This window comes from Aquarana catesbeiana, linkage group LG06, assembly GCF_042186555.1.
Source record: "Aquarana catesbeiana isolate 2022-GZ linkage group LG06, ASM4218655v1, whole genome shotgun sequence".
In the NCBI taxonomy this organism is placed as follows: domain Eukaryota; kingdom Metazoa; phylum Chordata; class Amphibia; order Anura; family Ranidae; genus Aquarana; species Aquarana catesbeiana.
Genome location: NC_133329.1, coordinates 42,771,995 through 42,788,850, shown reverse-complemented (window position 1 = coordinate 42,788,850; position 16,856 = coordinate 42,771,995).

The following is a 16,856-nucleotide window of genomic DNA, read 5'->3' as shown; positions in this document are numbered from 1 at the left end:
AAATTCAACAGTCGCTAAACGAGCCGGGTCTATTCTGTAGTGAGACATGAACGTGGTTCTAGAAGACCAAGTTGCTGCTTTGCAAATCGTTTCTGGGGACACTCTACAATACGCTGTCCAAGAAGTCGCCACTGCCCTGGTCGATTGAGCCTTTAGGTATTAGAAGAAGCTGGATTGCATATGCTTTTTTTAATGATCTTTATTAGGCAAGAGGCTATTGTCCTGGAAGAAGCTGCCTGACCTTTCCTAGGGCCGTATGGTATGACTAGCAAGTTTTCTGTTTTCCTGAATGGTTTTGTGGCCTCTAGATATGAAGAAATAAGTGATTTAATATCTAGTGGATGTGGCATTCCTTGGTTAGAGAGAAATGTTGGTAAACTGATCTCCGGATTGAAGTGGAAAGCAGATGCCACTTTAGGTATGAATTGTTCAGATGGTGTTAATACAACTCTATCAGGATAGAACAGCAAATGAGGCTCTTTTATTGAAAGTGCTTGCAGCTCGGACACTCTTTTTGCAGAAGTTATTGCCACTAAAAAGGTTAATTTGAGGGTTAGATCCCATACAGACACTGACTCCAAAGGAAAAAATGGTTCTTTCGATAAGGCCTCCAGAACTATTGTTAAGTCCCAGTTCGGGTGGTCTTACTTTCAAGCATGCTTTTTGAAATTGGATTATAAGAGGATTGAAGGCCCATTTGATTCACATCATGGCTGATAAGGCAGATATTTGAACCTTTTGGGTGCTTGAACTTAGCCCCCTCTCCAGGCCTAGTTGTAAAAATTCGAGAATTTGTGACACTGTAGGAGAAAGTAGGTCCCAGGACTGTTCTTGTGCTAACGTAGTGAATCTTTCCCAAACTCTTTTATAAGTGCCATTTGTTGACTTCTTCCTTGCCTGTTGTAGGGTGGCCACCACCCTTAGAGAACAACCTTGATCTAGAAGCCTCTCCCTTTCAACTTCCAAGCCATTAGGTGTAACCTTTCTGGTGCTGGATGTAGGAACTGGCCCTGTGAGAGTAGGTCTGGAGTTACCGGAAGGAGTAATGGATCCTCTGTACTCAGTTCTCTGTACTCAGTTGTTGCCAAAACGGTATTACCGCAATCACAGTGGATGTTGAGTTCCTTAGCCTGGCTAGGAACCTGGCTATTAAGGGGATTGGAGGGAATATGTAACCTAAACGGAACCTCCACTGATGATGGAGACAGTCGACCCCTAGTGCTGTTGGATAGGCAACTCTCGCCAGGAACTTGGCACACTTGTTGTTCATTGGAGTTGCTGCCAAGTCGATATCAGGAATTCCCCATTTGTATGTTAGAAGGGAAAAGGCTTGTTGACTTAGTGACCATTCGTTGTTCGAGATGAACGTTCGGCTTAGATCGTCCGCCAGTTGGTTCTGCGCTGCCGGTACATACACCGCTTTCAGGTCTTCCAAATGAATCTGAGCCTAGTCGAGGATAGGACGTACCTCCCGCATGAGGGCACTGCTCCGGGTGCCCCCTTGCCTCTGGATGTAGTTCACTGCCACCGTATCGTCCATGTGTATTAATACACTCCTTCCTGTGAGTGATGGCCTTAATGCTAGGAGAGCCTGAAAGTTGGCCCTCAGTTCTGGAATGTTCGATACTACGCCCAGGGGGCGAAAAAACCAACGGCCTTGTACCGCTTGATCCTGGTAATGTGCTCCCCAACCTTGTAGGCTGGCGTCTGACGTGACTATTTCCGGCTGAGGGGCCACAATGTGTCTGACGCTTTAGATTGCTGGTTCGCGTCTACCACCATGCAGACTGTTTCACCGATTGGTTGATGAAAATTCATTGACTCATTGATGTTCCATTCCATTGTTTCGGGAATGATATCTGGAATGTCCTCGTATGCCCCTGGGACCACCGGACCATTGGAAAGGTGGCAGACATGGATCCCAATATGCTGAGACATGTTCTGGCAAATAGGTGTGTTGCTTCCATTAGTCTTTTTATTTTCTGGACCAAATGTCCTATTTTTTCCTGAGGGAGACTCACCGTGTTGGCCTTGGTGTCAAGTTCTGCTCCCATAAAAATCATTGATTGGGTTGACTCCAGACTGCTTTTTTTCCAATTTATCATCCACCCGAATTGATGTAATGTGGATATAGTACTTCCCGATGTTGGAGAAGTAACTGTTGGCTGTTGGCCAAGAGTAAGATATCGTCGAGATAGTGGTGGACTCTTAGTCCCTTCTCTCTCAGGTATGCTGACTGGAAGCAGGATTTTTGTGAATGTTCTGGGTGCCGTGGATATCCCAAACGGGAGACTCCGGAATTGAAAATGTCGTCGCCCGCTTGCAAACCGAAGGTATTTTTGAAAGCTTGTGTGTATAGGAACATGGAGATAAGCATCGCATAAATCTATTGATAGCATCCAATCTCTTGTATTTATTGCCAGCAGTATAGATTGAAAACTCACTCTCCATTTTGAAAGACTCTACCAATATCATTCTGTTGAGGTTCTTCAGATCTAGAACCAGACGCAGGTCCCCTGTTTTTTTCTTGACAAGAAAAAGGGGGAATAAAAGCCTTTGCCTTTCTGATATTGAGGAACTTCTGCAATTGCGTGTTTCTGCAGTAACTCTAGTACATATTTGATCAGAAGCTTTCTCTTTGGAAGAGATGATGGTAGTCGGGTCTTTAGGAAGTGATCTCTGGGGTTTCTGTATTTGAAACTCCATTTGTGGCCCTCGCGAACTGTGGCTATTGTCCACGGATCTTTTATATGTTCTACCCACACCTGTTTAAACAGGCTGAGCCTGGCTCCCACTAACACAGGCTGGGCAGACGTGCCATCAAAACGACTTCTGCTGATCCCCTGTAATAGGAGTTTTGGGCTTCTGTGTCCTCAGGAAAGACGATTGGGTATTACGCCAATTCCGTTTGAACTCTTTGCCTGGTCTATATGATCTGGCTTCTCTGTACCGTTCGGGAAGATTGCCTCTAAAATAGTGAACTTTCTGATGTTTTGGTCTTCGGTCAGAGGGAATAAGACCCGATTTTCCCCCTGTGACCTTCGAGATGGCGAGGTCTAACTTAGGACTGAACAGGTTGGTTCAGTCATACGGGATCTTGCACCAGTTCGATTTGAAAGCTGTATCTGATACCCACGGCTTGAACCATAAGGCTCTCCTGGACATGACCGAGGACAGCATCGCCCTTGCTGCCGATCTTAATATATCTACTGATGCTTTGGCTATGAAGTCCCCTGCTAGGCTGAGTTCCTGTAGAGCAGATACGATTCTCTCCTGATCAGCTGCTTCTGACAGGAGTTTTTCAATGTTAGAAGTCCAACTACTAATTGCTCTGCCGACTGCTGCTAGTGTGATAGCTGGTCTGCATGCTCCCCCTGCTGCTGAATAGGCTTTCTTGAGATCAAGGTCGATTTTCCGGTCCAAGACATCCCTGAAAGTCACTGCGTCTTCTATTGGCAATGTCACATGTCTGGCCAGACGCATTAATGATGCGTCTACTACAGGTGCCGTGAGGAGAGGGTTTACGGCTGGTTCCTTTAAAGGATATAGCGTTGCTATCCTATTGTTTAGGCTGGACTTCTTGTCAGGTTTTTGCCACTCGTCTTTCGAGTTCATTGATAAAAGGAAAGGTTTCTGGATCCTTTTTATGTTAGGGAAATATTTTCTGAGCTTGCGAGGCAATTCCTTTGGTTCCTCCCAACCAATTGCCTCCTTTACTGACTTCGCAAAGGGGTCTATTAAGGCAAAATCAAAGCCAATTGACACTGGAGAATCCTCTTCGGCTGATGAGTCGTCTGATTCTTGCGGTACGCAGGTGACTGTTGCTGATGTGCTTTGCACTGGTCTAACTGGTTCTGTGGCTGATACCTGCAGAATTGATTCTTTAACAGACTCTCTGATTATGTTCGATACTTCCAATGCATCCGATTCCCTTTCCCTAGTGGCTTCTTCAGCACATGTTTGGCAAGCTAACTTGTTAGGAAGGGCTTGTGCTCCGCAAATCCAGCAGGCATTGGCTGCAGGTTCCTTATGGTGGTCGGGTTGTGATTGGTGGGAGGACAATGTTTTAATGTGATGGTGGGAAGAAGTCCTTAACCGGCTTCTTCTAGAGTGTGAATGTCTTGAAGGGGATCTCTCTTTCCGCTTAGAATGAAATGATTTTGAGGACCTGCCAGGGCTATCAGGATAAAGTGATATATTAGTGGCATGTCTCTCTTTTACTCCTCTTCACTACTTGCCAAACATGATGCCTCTTACCTTACTGGCTGTGGATGGTCTGCTGGGGCAGCGGCCTCCATGAGCAAAAGATAAAGTGTATCTGTGCAGGGAAGGGTTAACCCCGTGAAGCTCAGTACAGTATATTCAGCATGCATTAGCATCTATGTGAAACAGCCATGAGAAGGAAGATTAGTCTTACCGGGTCAGAGGGTAGTCAGTAAGCGGTGGCAGCAAGGTGTGGAAAATGCAGAGTGTGAGCGTTCTGGATACAGAGCAATAACCTGTGCAGCCAAAACAGCATATACATCGTTTTTAAATAGACCGCCATCGCGGCGGAAGTGACACACGCACAGCGCATGCACCGTAGCGATCTGCGGCACCCGACGCCATCTTTGATACTGGCGAAAGGAGATAGATGCCCGCATCACTTCCGGTCGTGCCGACGAGCCGATCACGGCTGCCATCTTGGGAAGGTCAAGGCGGCCGGAGGACTAAAAGACTCAGCAGTGAGGAGAGAGGGAAAAAAAAAAAGAAATGAGGTAAAATCAAACAAAAAGAAACTAGAAAGAGAGAACATATAAAGGGTAGAAGATGAAGGCCGCTGCATGGTAGTGTAAGCCTGTTTAAGGCTTGTAAAAAGACAATGTAGTCCCCCTGAGACCATCAGAGTGGGGTCCCTGCATAAAGCTCATTTAGAGACTGTATTGTCAGGGCTTCCAACTAGGAGAGGCTGAACCTAGCTGGGGTGAAGCGGTAAGAGGTCCTTGCTTTATCTTGGTCTGTACTAACAGATGAGGAAAAAAAAGAGAATGCAGCAGGGGGCTCCTCTTCAAAACTTATAGCTAATCAGTCCTATCAGGTTGTGGGGGCGGAGTCACAACCCTGTGTGTGTGCTGCCATGATGCGTCAGGAAAGATAAATTCTAGGGGAAAAATAAATATATGAACAAACGTGTAAAAAAATAAATAAATAAAGGTCAGTGTCAGGGTTAGTGTTAGGGTCGAGCAGTGCTGGGACAAGGTCACCTAGAGCCCAGGGAGAATGTGCCTACCCAAGATGTATGAGTGTTATGTCAGCAAAAATCCGGTAAGGGCCCCTGTTAACTGAGGTGGTGGGTGTCACTTAAGACACCCACCCCTCTGTGCCGTTTCTTCCCCAGCGTGTGCCATGGTTGGCAGCTCCCGCACGCATGCACGGGAGTGACGTCATGCGGCTTCGGACAGTCAGAGCCGCTGTCCGTGGCCCCGTAAGGAAGAGGGGTGAAGATGGATGCTTCCACCAGTGGAGACATCGTAGGCTTTGTTTGCAGGTAAGTGCCACGTAATGAGCTAGTATGCGATGCACACTAGCCCATTATGCTTTTACTTTGCAGGGGAATAAAGAGGAAGTAAAACCCACCAGGGTTGAAAATGTGTTTGTCGTATCTGAAGTTGCAATGTAATGTGTACATTGTTTTGGATAGGGTGTAGAAAGGTTGGAATCACTTTCAAGTTTTATTGCTGCCTGCTTCTTCAATGGAAGGAATCTTCCTTCCTAACTGCGGAAATGGCTGTTCCCATTTCATCCTTCTCACACAGGTGTTTTTCTCTATGACAGGGTCTCTTTAAGGCTGGGTTGAAGGGTATGTAAACCCTAACAATGTGTGTCCCATATTTGCTCTTCTTTGGTCTATTATACACCAATCACCCATAACGTGATGACAACCCACCATAACCTGTCAAGGCATGGACTCCACTAAACCTTTGAAGGTATGCTGTGCTCTCTGGCAACGAGCTGTAGAGCAGTAGATCCTTTAAGTCCTGTAAGTTGTGAGGTGGGGCCTCCATGGATCGGCCTTGTTTTTCAAGTACATCCCACAGATGTGCAATTGGATTGAAATCTGGAGAATTTGGAGGCCAAATCAACACCTCAAGCTTCTTGTTGTGTTCCTCAAACTATTCTTGAATTCATCAGAGCAGGACACCTTCTTTCATTGTTCCACGGTCTAGTTCTGATGTTCAAGTGTCCATTGTAGGAGCTTCTGGCTGTGGACACCGGATAATCATGGGCAGCCTGACCGGTCTGTGATTATCAAGCCCCCATACACAACAAACTGCGATGCTCTGTGTGTTCTGACACCTTTCTATCAGAACCAGCATTCGCTTTGTCAGCAATCTGAACTACAGCAGGTCTTCTATTGGATCAGAATTCACGGGCCAGTCTTTACTCCTCACATGCATCACTGAGCCTTTGCTGCCCATGACCCCTCCTGCTGGTTTTGCTTCCTTGGACCACTTTTGGTCGGCCCTGACCACTGCAGACTGGGAACATCCCACAAGAGCTGCAGTTTTGGAGTTGCTCTGACCCAGTCGTCTAGCCATTACAATGTGGCCCTTGTTAAAGTCAGTCAAAACCCTTGTGCTTGCCCATATTTTCTGCTTTCAATACATCAAGTAAGGGACAATGTTGTTGAGAAGTGCAAGTCAGGGTTAGGTTATAAAAAATATCCAAATCTTTGATGATCCCTAGGAGCACCATCAAATCTATCATAACCAAATGGAAAGAACATCATGGCACAACAGCAAACCTGCCAAGAGACAGCCACACACCAAAACTCACGGACCGGGGAAGGAGAGCATTAATCAGAGAGGCAGCACAGAGACCTAAGGTAACCCTGGAGGAGCTGCAGAGTTCCATAGCAGAGACTGGAGTATCTGTACATAGGACAACAATAAGCCGTACGCTCCATAGAGTTGGGCTTTATGGCAGAGTGGCCAGAAGAAAGCCATTACTTTCAGCAAAAAACAAAATGGCACGTTTTGAGTTTGCGAAAAGGCATGTGGGAGACTCCCAAAATGTATGGAGGAAGGTGCTCTGGTCTGATGAGACTAAACTTGAACTTTTTGGCCATCAAAGAAAACGCTATATCTGGCACAAACCCAACATATCACATCACCCAAAGAACACCATCCCCACAATGGCAGCATTATGCTGTTGGGATGTTTTTCAGCAGTCAGGACTAGGAAACTGGTCAGAGTTGAGGGAAAGATGGATGGTGCTAAATACAGGGATATTCTTGAGCAAAACCTGTACCACTCTGTGTGTGATTTGGCTAGTATGGAGGTTCACCTTCCAGCAGGACAATGACTCCAAACACTGTTAAAGCAACACTTGTGGTTTAAGGGGAAACATGTAAATGTGTTGGAATGGCCTAGTCAAAGCCCAGACCTCAATCCAATAGAAAATCTGTGGTTAGACTTAAAGATTGCTGTTCACAAGCACAAACCATCCAACTTGAAGGAGCTGGAGCAGTTTTGCAAAGAGGAATGGGCAAAAATCCCAGTGGTAAGATGTAGCTCATAGAGACTTGGGTCCCTCCCCTGTCACCATTTTTTTTTGGTGTCAGAAAAAATTATCAGAAGTGATTCATGCTGATAGCAGAGGAAGGAGGCAGAATACAGAAATTACACTTAATGCTCTGGATTGAGACACGTACACACTATAGAGCAGGGGTCTCCAAACTTTCTAAGCAAAGAGCCAGTTTACGGTCCTTTGGGCTTGGGGGGGGGGTGTACTATGGCTAGTAGGAGTAGAAAATGCCCTGACAGTGCCCAGTGCTCCATCATTGGTTTCAATGGGAGAAATAGTGCCCCATTGTTGGTATCAATAGAAAAATAGTGCCCCATTGTTGATATCAATGGAAAATGAGTGCCCACTTGATCAATGGAAGAAGAGTGCTCCATTGTTGGTATCAATGGAAGAAGAGTGCCTGTTGTTGATGTCAGTGAAAGGACAGTGCCCCATTGTTGGTGTCAATGGAAGAAGAGTGCCCCATTTGATGGTGTCAGTGGAAGAAGAGTGCCCCATTTGATGGTGTCAATGGAAGAAGACTGCCCCATTTGATGGCGTCGGTAGGGGAAATAGTGCTCCATCATTGGTGTTGGTTGGTGAAATAGTGCCCTGAGGGCCAGTTAAAGGCAAGCAAAGGGCCACATCCAGCCCCCAGGCTGCAGTTTGGAGACCACTGCTATAGAGGTATATGCTTTGTTCATATTTCATGTCTGAGATTTACAATTACTTTAACCACTTGACCACTGGGCACTTAAACCCCCTTCCTAACCAGAGCAATTTTCAGCTTTCGGTGCTCTCACATTTTGAATGACAATTACTCAGTCATGCAACACTGCACCCATATGAAATTTTTGTCCTTTTTTTCTTTTGGTGGTATTTAATCACCTAGGGTTTTTTTATTTTTTGCGTTATAAATCAAAAGACTGAACATTCGATAAAAAAAAAAAAAAAAATTCTTTGTTTCTGTTAAAATGTATTGCCAAGTATTGGCAGAGTATTGCACAGTGTAGCAGAGTATTGCACAATGTTGCAGAGTATTGCACAATGTTGCAGAGTATTGACACTGAGTAGCGCTGTGGGCACTAAACATCCAGCCCACAGCGCTGCTGCAATCTCTCCCCCTCTCCCCTCGCACTGTACCGATCGGTACAGAGAGGGGAGGGAGGAACCGGCGTCATGACGTGTCACCGGTTTGTTTACAAGTGATCGCTCCATCATTCGACGGAATGATCATGTGGTAAACGGCTGCGATCAGCGGCTATTTACTGTGATCCACCGGGTCCTCGGGACCCGGCGATCATGGATGTTCCCAGGTGCGCGCCCCAGGGGGCACACGGGAGCAACAGTCTGGAATCAGGAACGTGCACCCAGAATAAGCCGACCGCGCTGTAGCCATCTTTCGGCTATGGCCCAGTCAGCAAGTGGTTAAGATACTCTTTGGGGGCATTGGCTTTGTGATCCAATTATTTCCCGTCATATGTTACAAATGTTTTTTTCACCATATGGATGAATACGGATTTTGCCACATCAAGGGTCACTTTGGGGTTGATTTACTAAAATTGAAGAGTGCAAAATCTGGTGCAGCTCTGCATAGAAACCAATTAGCTTCCAGGTTTCCTTATCAAAGCTTAATTGAACAAGCTAATTGGCTACCATACATAGCTGCACCTGATTTTTTTCAGTTTTCGTAAATCAACACCTATGTGTCCAAGTTTTTATCTTTGCTTCCATGTGTACATTGTTAGACTAGTGCTCAGAGACAAACACTACGATGAGCCTTTCTCAGGAGTTGCACACCCCCAAAATAAAAATGCCAGCATAGTGCAAACTGCAAGCAAAACACCACGCATCTACTACCAAACATGCTTGGATTGTCACACCGCCCTGTGCCAACATTCCTTACCGTGGCTGAAAATTGCCCGCCTATGACCTCTAGTGGACGCTGCTGGAACACTAAACCGCATGGTCTGAAGGAATGTGCAATGGTTCTGATAATGGAAACCAAGGGGCACCTGCTCTTATAAGTATTTCACTTTGAATGAAGAGATTACATATGCGATCTTGAAAAAAGATCGTTCATATAGAGATCAAGTTCACATTTTTCAAGCTGCCAGCACTAACCTCTAGTATTTAACATTTCTATCAGCCATGCTACTGTAAACATTTGTACAGCATTAACACATTTCCAAATGGTCTTAACCTGCAGCTGCCAGAAATACAATACCCACAGCGTGATGGGTCAAAGAGGGCGCCAAATGAAAAAAATCCTTCGGAGTTCAAAGTCTTTATTCATCTAGTTATGACAAGCAGGTCATAATACAACCAACAAGTTTCGGGGCCACTCAGTCACCTCCATCAAGGCTGGAGGAAAAGTTCAAAGCCCTGATGAGGGGGATTGTGTGGCTCCCGAAACGCATTGGCTGTCTTTTGCCCTGCTTCTTGTAACCAACTAAACAATAAAGACTCCTACAGAGTTTTCATTTAGCCCCTCTTTTTGACCTATTACACTTGGATTTCTCAAGTGAAGTGATTACTCTCTCCTGGGAGATCCTGGTCTTCATGGTGAGCTGACAAATACAGGCCAGTTAGGTTCAAATAATAAAAAAAAACACAAGAGGGCACCTCCATCTAGGTGTAGTGATTTTTATTAAAAGGAACAAAAAGACAATAAAAATGCACTCACTTGTTAAAAGTGGATCAAGGCTTGTCATAAACTAGGGTTATACCGATACTAGTATCAGTGCCGATACCGAGCATTTGCCCGAGTATTGGTACTGGGGCAAATGCTCTGATGCTTAATCTAATACCTGGGCAGTCAGGGGTAATTGGTTCAGCGCTGGGGGGAGTTACAATCACTGATCTCCCTGTATATATTTCAATAAAGCAGCTGACAGCCACTTCTCCTCCTCTTCCCCTTCCCCTAGTGCCTGTCAGCTGCTTTATTGAAATGTATACAGGGAGATCAGTGATTTGTAACTCCCCCCAGCACTGCACCAATTATCCCTGACTGCCCCCATATCCTCCTCCAGCCCCCCTCCATGTTCCTCTGATCCCCCTCCGTGCTCCTCTGGTCCCCCTCCATGCTCCAGCCCCTCCTTGGTGTTCCTCGGTCCCCCCCTCTGTCCTCGATCTGACAGGATGGAGAGCGGAGGAAGGAGCCAGTCAACGTGTCATTTACTGGCTCCTTCCTTTTCTGAATGAACGGAGCCAGTGATCACTGCCTCTGGTCATTCATAACTGTCACCGAGCATCGTAAACTATGTTTACGATGCTTCAGTTTATGAATGGAGAATCGCTGTCTCCTGTCCATTCATTTCAGTGCAGCTGAAGCTACTGAGAAAAGTACTGGGGAATCTGTGTCCTCAGTCCCTTTCCATGTCTCAAAACGGAGATGTCAGGGGTCTGTTAAGACCCCTGATATCTCACCAAAGCCACTCCCCAACAGGGCTAAGTAAAAAAAAATTATACAAAAAAAAAAAAAAAAAAAAAAAGAATTGTAATGATTAAATACTAAAAAGGTTCAATTGTAAAAATAATAATAAAAAAAAAAACAAAAACACACTGACACCACCATCCACCCCCCCCCCCCACCCAAAAAAAGAAAGAAAGCATTGTAAAAAAAAAAAATTGTAAAAAAATAAATAAATAAAAACGACTGACACAGTCCATGCATCATTAGTGCTGCATATTAGTGCCACTGTCACATGACATTTAAAAAAAAAAGTAACGGTTATCAGTATTGGCGAGTACTAAAAAAGTATCGGTACTTGTACTCGGTCTTAAATGGTAATTGGTGGACCCCCATCATAAACCCATATAGACCTCCATAGGATTACCGTGAGGCTGCAGGGCTCTGCAGGCACGTGGCTGGCTGAAGCTGAGTTCTTGGTGGAAGTACAGCTGGAACATAGGCAACAGCGGCTTACGGGTGTAGCAAGATGGCTGCAGTTCCAAACAGCACCTCTCTCCGCTGGGCGAAGGTGACAGGAAGTGGAGGGGCCGTGGCTACATGTTTCAGGGAAACAGGACCGCCCCTTTATTAAACCATTGATTTGAGGGGCGGTTCTGTTGCCCTGAAACATATAGCCACGCCCCCTCCAATCCCTGTCATCATCACCCAGCCCAGAGAGAGGTGCTGTTTGGAGCTGCAGCCATCTTGCTACACCCAGAAGCCAATGTTTCAGCCTGAATCCTGACAGCTGTACTTTCACCAAGAACTCTGATTCAGCCAGCTGCTTGCCTGCAGAGCTCTGCAGCCTCATGGTAATCCTTTGAAGGTCTATATGGGTTTTTGACAAGCCTTGATTCACTTTTAACTAATGAGTGCATTTGTATTGTCTTGTATTCCTTGCTAAATTGCTACACATAGATGGAAGCGCCCTCTTGTGTTTGTTTTATACAAGTGCATCAGGATCTCAGGACCTAATACGAGAGGAGCTGCATCCACTTCACCTGGTGTTCTCTACCACTTCCCTGGCCCTTTTTTGTGCCCCGATATATGACAGTTTGTGTCTAATCAGTGCAATAGCGTATTCATTTTCCTAGGCCCAAATAATAGCTTTGTCTGCATTTTGATAACCTGTGAAAATCTGTATCTAACACCCCTCTACATCTACCTCTTATAAATACCCATAGAGTAGCGTAAATACTTTGCTCAAAGGAGTTCTGTCTGGACAGTTGTTAGCCTGCCATGTGTACCCCTTTAGTTGGCTGTTGGGATGCCTGTCAGGGCTGAAGCCCCCCCCCCCCCCCATATGACAGAGCTGGGCCAGCAGCTTGGTACTTGGTACTTTTTCACTCCAATTGATTATCTTCAAGCACGACTAAATTTACCACTTCTCTATCGGTCGGCGGTCTCAGAATCTTCTCCCTGGGTGCCAGTCTTTGCGCACGCACAGCTCAATTTACATGCTGCAGAAGACTGTGAGCAGGCAGGTAGGTGTATTTTATCGCAGGAGAGCTGTTGCATGTCTCTTTTATGATAGTACCCTGCCTGTTCACAGTCTTTTCTAAATGAGCCTTGAGTTATAAAGCAAATAAAAGGTGGCCACGTGCTATGGAAGAGGGAAAGTGATCCTGGAAAACACGCCCCACATGGGTTCAACTTCAAACGATTACAGAATCCAAACTAGGGAGAGCATCTTTGTTACCACCTTAGATGAAGAGAACAGAGACATCAACCCTCACAAGTACAGCCTCCATGCAATTCAAGAAGCTGTTTATGATCAGCGTCCACACCAAACTGACATCCTAGCTTTGCATTGAGGGAGCATATCAAAAGAAACTGGATCAAAGGCATATATAAACAAAGGTAAAAATAAACCACATCAAAGCATAGAGAAGAACATCTCATAGTTCCGTTTTTATAAGGTTAAGAATAAGAATTATCCTTGTACATAAAACCTCAGGGCGATGTCTGGCCCGCCCTGTGTCCGGGGTCTTTTTTTGGAGATTGTCACTTTTTTATTTTTATATGTGTTACGTCAGTGTCAGACAAGTGTGTGTGGGATTACATTTACACAATGAGAACGCTATATGGTCCTGTGCTACAGAGTACAACAGTAAGCTCTGCTGTCCTATCCCCATACCTTCCTACATGACAGGATCATGGAACTGCTACAAGAAAACAGTGCCGATCACTTTCTGCAACATTTTCCCAGGTAAAGAAAGGTAGGAATATGTGGGGTGAATCACAAGAGGAGAAGTTGGCACTTTGAATGGCAACCAACAATGGTTATCCTTTATTGCAAAAAACATGTATGACAGCTGTAAAACAGCCAACACGTTTCGGCCATCAGGCCTTAGTTGTGACTAAGGCCTGATGGCCGAAACGTGTTGGCTGTTTTACAGCTGTTATACATGTTTTTGCAATAAAGGATAACCATTGTTGGATGCCATTCCAAGTGCCGAATTCTCCACTTGTGATTTGTGTTATCTGAGGCTTTCGCCAGCCTGTAGATCTGAGCACCGGGCAGAGTTGGGATGTGAGAAGGTGAAGGCACAGTGCATCTTAACATAATGCAGTGTGAAAAAAGTCTAATGAATTTTCTATATATACAGTGCATCCAAAAAGTATTCACAGCACTTCACTTTTTCCATATTTTACAGCCTTATTCCAAAATGGATTAAATTATTTTCCTCAAAATTCTACAAACCATACCCCATAATGACAACACGAAAGATGTTTGTTTGAAATCCTTGCAAATTTATTAAAAATAAAAAACTGCTCAATATTTTGTTGAAGCACCTTTGGCACCAATTACAGCCTCAATTCTTTTTAAGTACGATGCTACAAGCTTGGCACACCTATTTTTGGGCAGTTTCTCCCATTCTTCTTTGCAGGACTTCTCAAGCTCCATCAGGTTGGATGGGGAGTGTCAGTGCACAGCAATTTTCAGATCTCTCCAGAGATGTTCAATCTGGTTCTGGTCTGGGCTCTAGCTGAGCCACTGAAGGACATTCACAGAGTTGTCCCGTAGCTACTCCACTGTTATCTTGGCTGTGTGCTTAGGGTCGTTGTCCTGTTGGAAGATCGCCCCAGTCTGAGATCCAGAGCGCTCGGAGCAGGTTTTCATCAAGGATGTCTCTGTACATTGCTGCATTCATCTTTCCCTTGATTCTGACTAGTCTCCCAGTTCCTGCCGCTGAAAAAACATCCCCACAGCATGATGCTGCCACCACCATGCTTCACTGTAGGGATGGTATTGGCCAGGTGATTAGCAGTGCCTGGTTTCCTCCAGACATGACGCTTGCCATTTAGACCAAAGAGTTCAATCTTTGTTTCATCAGACCAGAGAATTTTGTTTCGCATGGTCTGAGAGTCCTTCAGGTGCCTTTTGGCAAACTCCAGATGGGCTATCATGTGCCTTTTACTGAGAAATGGCTTCCGTCTGGCCACTCTACCATACAGGCCTGATTGGTGGAGTGCTGCAGAGATGGCTGTTCTTCTGGAAGGTTCTCCTCTCTTCTCAGAGAAACGTTGGAGCTCTGTCAGAGTGACCATCGGGTTCTTGGTTACCTCCCTGTCTAAGGGCCTTCTCCCCCGATTGCTTAGTTTGGATGGGCAGCCTGCTCTAGGAAGAGTCCTGGTGATTCCACACTTCTTCCATGTACGGATGATGAAGGCCACTGTGCTCATTGGGACCTTCAATGCTGCAGAATTTTTTTTGTACCCTTCCCCAAACCTTTGCCTCAATACAATCCTGTTCTGGAGGTCTACAGACAATTCCTTGGACTACATGGCTTGGTTTGTGCTTTGACATGCACTTTTAACTGTGGGACCTTATATAGACAGGTGTGTGTCTTTCCAAATCATGTCCAATCAACTGAATTTACCACAGGTGGACGCCAATCAAGTTGTAGAAACATCTGAAGGATGATCAGTGGAAAAAGGATGCACCTGAGCTCAATTTTGAGTGTCATGGCAAGGGCTGCAAATACTTATGTACATGGGATTATTTTTCCTGTTTTATTTTTAATAAATTTGCAAAGATTTCAAACAAACTTCTCTTTCACACTGCCATTATGGTGTATTGTTTGTAGAATTTTGGGGAAAATAATGACTTTAATCAATTTTGTAATAAGGCTGTAACATAACAAAATGTGGAAAAAGTGAAGCTCTGTGAATACTTTCCAGATGCACTGTATGTGCATAGAAATAGAAAACATTTTCACCACATACAGTATGGTAAACATATTACAGGCAACACCCCTAACACTGGACTTTCAGAACACCAATGGGTCAGCACAGCAGAAGCAGCTTCCTTTCATGATAAAAAGAATGCGCCTCTAAGTGCAGTAAGATAAGGACTTTTATTTGCTAAAGGTCAGATAAAAGAGATAGAAGCTCCCTTCTCTCTTTTATCCAGCTTCCTTTCATGCACTCTTATCTCTGATTAAAACCTCAGACAGAGCCATACACAGGAAGGGGAAAAATGTATTGTTCTGACTTGTTTACTTTTGCGTGTACATTAGAGCTTGAGTTACTGAGCTCTGTATGCAGGCTTTTTTTTTAACTGAAAACAAAGAATGCTATATTTTATATTTCATCCACATGAAAAGCCAGCAATGCGGTACATGATAGTAACTGGAGGCTTAAGCACGTGGTTGCAATAGGGTAAATTGGTGAACATATAGGAAATGTATTGATTATTATATACATATAGTGCTGGTATCAATTATAGACGATGAGCATGGTAATAACAATAAACATGGTAATGACATTGGTATCTCATGCATTGATGGTATGGTCCCGGGCACCGAAAGCCGTCCGAGGGCACCTTCAACCAGGAGCTTCTAGGGGACGACCCACACAGGCATCAACCAGGACAGGCATGGAACCACAAGGCACTCCTGTGTAGGAAGTGAAAATATGAAGTGAATCTGGGAAGTCTCTAGGACAGTGATGGCGAACCTTGGCACCCCAGATGTTTTATAACTACATTTCCCATGATGCTCCTGCTCTCTCCAATGTAGCTGAGCATCATGGGAAATATAGTTCCAAAACATCTGGGGTGCCAAGGTTTGTCATCACTGCTCTAGGAGATAGGAATGAGGGTGAGAAAACAATTTCCTTTTACTAGCACAGGTTCCCTGACCACTTTCTCACCCTCACTCATATCTCTTAGAGACTTCCCAGGTTCACTTCATATTTTCACTTCCTAAAAAAAAGTGCCTCATGGTTCCATACCTGCTCTGGTTGATGCCTGTGTGGGTCGTCCCGGCCGAGTTCGCCATAGCTCCTGGTTGGCGGTGCCCTCGGAAGGCTTGCGGTGCCCGGCCCCATACCATCAATGCATGAACTACAGTAAGCATGCACTGGGTGTGGGGTCTTCTTTACCCTACCCCTGTTCATGTTTATATATCAGACAATTCATATATAATAATTCTATTTTAGACACATTACGTGTTTGCTCCTGATGAGTGTCTCAAAAGCCACGAAACGCATAGAGATACCAGACACCATTTTTTTACTAATACTTACCCAGACCTTTAAGTCATCATGCAATACCCACCTTTACAGGACTAGTGAGGCCATAGGTCCTGCAGGCACTATTTCGCAATTTATGGTTTTATACAATCTTGCTATTGGTGAACTATGGAATATTATTGTGGTTATATCATGAGCTACCAATGTCATTACCATGTTTATTGTTATTACCATGCTCATCATCTATAATCGATACCAGCACTATACGTATGTATATACTATATAATGATCAATACATTTCCTATATGTTCACCAATTTACTCTATTGCAACCACATGCTTCATGTAAAGTCCCACTCTCTTACTTTCCTCCTTATTTT